We start from the raw sequence: 4895 nt of genomic DNA, 5'->3' as shown, positions 1-4895 counted from the left end.
CCCAACATTTTTGGTGATGTCAAAGATTTTTTGATATAGCCTTAAACAACTTACCTAAGTTATAAGTTTCATCGTCACCATTATCATAATCCTTAACAGTTATGGTTGTTAATAATTTTAAGGAGAATTTGTGGGTAAAATAAGTAGATAGAAATCTAAGAACATTTTAATGTGTAAATCCACAAGCTATAAACATGATAGAATGATAGAGCAATAATAATATCACATCAATTGCAAAGCAAAAATCCTAGATAAATAAATCTTTTGAAATTTTGCAAGTATAAAAATGTTGAGCGCCCCACGAGCGCAGGGTCGCGATAAGCAGGTCTCGTCAAACAGTGTCCGCCATCCGCTGAAAATATAAACAGATGATTTAAGGGCCAGTCATACAGCTTTACCTTTTCTTTCACATCCTGTACCTTTAAAATTACCCAGCAAAAAAAATTTAATTCAAGAGTTAGTATTTATTTATTGTGTAACTAGGACTAGATTACATGACAGAGTAGTTTTATGACAGTATAGGCAGGCACAGAGTTAGTATTAATCTAGTTAATGGGTTGAGTACTGTTCTCCTAGATAGGCTACAAAATAGCCTGTGTTTAGGAAAGACAGTTCTGGTCCCAAATCTTAGTAGAAGACAAAACTGTTGCACGTGTTATGATCAAAAATAACATATTAAGGTTTGTAAAATTTTAAATCAAAATTAAAATGTACTGCCGGTAATTGTAGCAATGGGATACCTTTCTTAATTGTAGCCGGTATTAAACTAAAGAAAAATAAAATAAAAAATAAAATGGAAAGTTAGTGTTAGTACAGTGTTATTATGTAGTGTGTATGTGAGTGTGTGTGTGTGTGATGTCTGTTTGATATTGTATTTGGTGTGTGATTATTTTATTTGTGAGTGGTGCTTGTTTTCGTGTATGTGTGTTGTGATAGGTATGTGACAATAGGTAGTAAAATCATTTATTCAGGAACACTTCAGTTTCATGATAGTTAAGTTTTTGTAGGTGCGTGCGAACAATCTTTTTGCAATGAAAGTAAGTTGAGCCGTATATAGGGATTATTGCGTTAATTTTATTGTAAAGTGATGGGCCAAGGTAGAGAGAATTTTTTTTTAATAAAAGACGTATGGGCAGGTGGAATAATGCAGATTAAGTCCTTGCGGCGCTTGGTGATTTGCCGGAAAGGTGTTTTTGTGTGTTGCAATAGAACTATGTGCAGAATATATTGTTGTCTAACATTAAGTACGTTACACAATTTGTAGAGTTCATTTACCCTTAATATTAATAAAATATTTTTTCGGTTGCAGCCTTATCACTACGACTAACCTACTACTTTTACTTCTATTTTATCCAAAATATTTTTTTTATTCTTTGGCGCTTTTGAAATAAAAATCTTCAGTACCTAAGCGAAGGAAAAGAAAAAGATCATGGAGTGGGAAACTGGAATAACTGATTTTCTAAAAATAAAATCTTTTACTACTCCACGTCAAGAGTATTCTCCTTAAACGACAAAGCTTTAAGCAAACAGGGCATATCAGGCGCCATTGTGGACCAACGTGACGTCATCAGTTATATCAACACCCATTGTACTCTTCTATCGGACAAACGGCCTTTCGTTTCGACGAGCGTGTGGTAGGCTCCAAAAATACCGCTTTTGTACTCTCCAAAAATTTTTTCCATTGCATTTTCAGGGTTTTTTTGTATGCAGCTGAGTGGGTTCCAAGCGATGTTAGCACTTCATTAATAGGTCACTGAACAAGCTACGCTGCGGCAAATCCGTTATAAAATTGTTTTCAAATAATATGTGGGATGATGTCAATTATTTGGATATTGTTCTGATTTTAATCTGAGAAAATAATACCTAAACTTGTAGCCTTCAAGGATGACTAGTAAAAATTACCCATATGCGTCCTATCCCATATCTTCTAAACGTTAAGATAAAAACATCGATTAGCTGAGCGTCGTTTCATACGCCTGTTATTTTTGGTGATTAGTATTCGACCGAGTCCGTAATGTGGATATCCGAAAACGAACCAAAGTTCGAGACGTCGGTGACACAATAACGAGGCTGAAGTGAACCTGGGCAGGCCACTTGCCCAGACGAAGTGATGGCAGGTGGACTAAGGCGGCGACAGAATGGTGGCCAAGACAAGGCAAAAGAAGCGTCGGTCGTCCGGGAGCAAGATGGGTCGATGACATTATAAAGGTCTCGGGTCGAGTCTGGATGAGGCTAGCACAGGACCGTAGAAATTGGCACGAAAAAGGGGAGGCCTATGCCCAGCAGTGGGAGGATAACGGCTGTGGATGATGATGATGATGAGTATTCGATTTCGAACCACGGAATTAAAGAGGCTTTAAAGGAAAGGATGCTGCCTTTTGTATTTTCGTTAACATTTCTAGTTACCCATGATCCAAACAGATCCACGGGTTAAAGCAGAAGAGACTTTCCTCTTAAAATACACACAACCGTCTGAACCAACACATAACAATTTAAAATAATCTTCACGAGAATTTTTGCCAAAAATCTTCATAATTATTTCACGCGTCCAGTCTTCAATTACTACTATTTAAATGGATTTGAACAAGTTTTCTTGCGCTCTGTAGGTGTGAGTCCAGAGCAGACCGTTGTAATTTCAGCCCGCCGGCATATAATACAATAATAACCGCATCTCGACATTAAATCAACACGCTAACGAGAGAACAGGGAACAGGGTGTGTGGCTTTTTTGGATCTGAAGTTTTTGCAAGGATAGGGGGAAATTTTGGAAGAGAATAAAAGGAAACGATGTGGTTATAGTATGTGAATCTGGGTCTTGGATTACTGCTGGGGAGTTTGTTGCGCCGTTTCTTCTCTCACAGCAAAAGCACTTAGGAAGCGGTGAAGGGTGGGCGAAACTGGGTGCTGTCCAATGTAAATGACCTTCAAAAAGTGCTACTTAGTAGCCTAATTTGAATAAATGAATTTTGATTTTGATTTTTGATTTTGATTTTGGATGTTGATGAATTTTTCAATGTCATATTAGACATGAAGTCCATTTTCACGTGGTCTCCTTTGAACTAGGACTACTCTACTTACTACGACTAGCGCTCAACATCTTGTCCTGTCTAACGTCTATCTATCTTGTCCATTATCTGTAAAACAAAAGTTAAACAGGCCAAAATTCAAACATTAGTAATTGGAGGAAGCTGCTTTGTACCGTGCCTATCGTAACGACGCCTAGCCTGTGTTTTAGCGGTATTTAAAGTGCCTTATTTTAAATCTCGCTCTCGAAGAACCTCCTTCAAAACACCATCCTGTATACCCAACGAAACGTCAACGAGATATACAAAAAGTAATATTTTCTCGCGCTAAATATAATAACAGAATCTTAATGTCAATAATTGTTTACCAGCGCGGAAGTCGCGTGCTTACCCATAAATATAAGGTACCGGCTTCGGATAACGCGTCAAACAATTTCGGAAAGGTGTTGAAAATCATCCATATGACGATTGACGAGCCAACACGATTTGGTTATGACTAATTCGTAAAACGTTCAATAATTTTTTTAACAATATTCCTGTTTTTCTTGAGGTGATGCAAATCTCTGGTACTTAGCTATTTTACTCTTTCATTTTTATGAAGTTAGTATACGGTATAGGCTATACGAAGGACTGGCCTGTTGGTCTAGTGGTCAGTGACCCTGACTGCTAATAAGTTCTCTTGTACTCCAACCACAAGCTTTGCTAAGTTTGAGGCTAGGGGGCTCTATGTGAGGGTTGTGGATTATAACATACATCAACTGCGACATGCGTCAGATATTTTTAATATTTTTTTGATAAAAGAATATTATTTATCTTAACGTTGTCACTTCAATGTAACTTCGTTCAAGACCATAAATACCATCCTAAAAATATAAAAAAAAAACCGGGCTGGAGAAAATAAAAAAATAACTGTCAAACTTACTTATTTTTTGCAGTATTACGGCATTTGTTAGATCATTATTACAAACTTGACACGTACGTCGGCGCAAGCGCAGCCCGCTTCAATTACCCACTCCACGCAACCCTTAGGCCCCGGCACTTGTCTTAACTAAATGAAATTATTACATAACGAACGACACTACATTTTAAACGACTCTAAGTGGATAGCCTTAAGTTAGCCATGTACGATCTACCACCACCTCATCCACACACCCTTAACACAAAGGGATAAGGTTCATTTTTCTATATTTCCTTCTATTGGTAGACTGTTCTGAAATTCCTGACACCTCTGAATCGTGACATTTTAAGATTCTTCCTTAATTGAGATTGTTTCTGTTCGTCGAAATACATTTTTTGGAGTATTACTGTACGAGATGATATACTTTTGGTAATTACTTCAGTCTTAAAGTGATCTTTCAATACAAAATACAACGAGGTTTTCGAGTAGGTTTCATCGCATTGGTCTAATTTCTTGATAAAGTATCGGCATTGTAATGTCAGACGTAGCATCCTGGCCTATTTTTTAAATGTTTAAACTGGACAGAGATACCGAACGTTATAAAACTCTTGTTAGCCAAAAAAAGAGGTGAAAATCGAAAAAAATCTAGTAAATACTGTTTTAAAACTTTTTAAATCATAAGATTATCTACTTAACTCAAAACTGACATCGAATTTTAAATAACTTTTCATATAAGACAGTCCAATAATGAGATGCCTGATCCAAAAACATAAGACCTTAAACACGTGCTATAAACGACATATGCGGTCGCCATCTTTGTTGAAAAAACAGCGTCAGATGGCGGGAAAAAACACTCAAATGATAGAGGAAGTGATTTTACGCGTACAATAATATAAAAACATATAGAATTTATACAGGCTGATGTTTTAATGTAAAACGTTCAGTATTTCTTTCAAAACAGCATGTTTAAGCTTC

Source organism: Trichoplusia ni, chromosome 4 (genome assembly GCF_003590095.1).
Source record: "Trichoplusia ni isolate ovarian cell line Hi5 chromosome 4, tn1, whole genome shotgun sequence".
Classification (NCBI taxonomy): domain Eukaryota; kingdom Metazoa; phylum Arthropoda; class Insecta; order Lepidoptera; family Noctuidae; genus Trichoplusia; species Trichoplusia ni.
Note: the sequence above shows the minus strand (reverse complement) of the source record.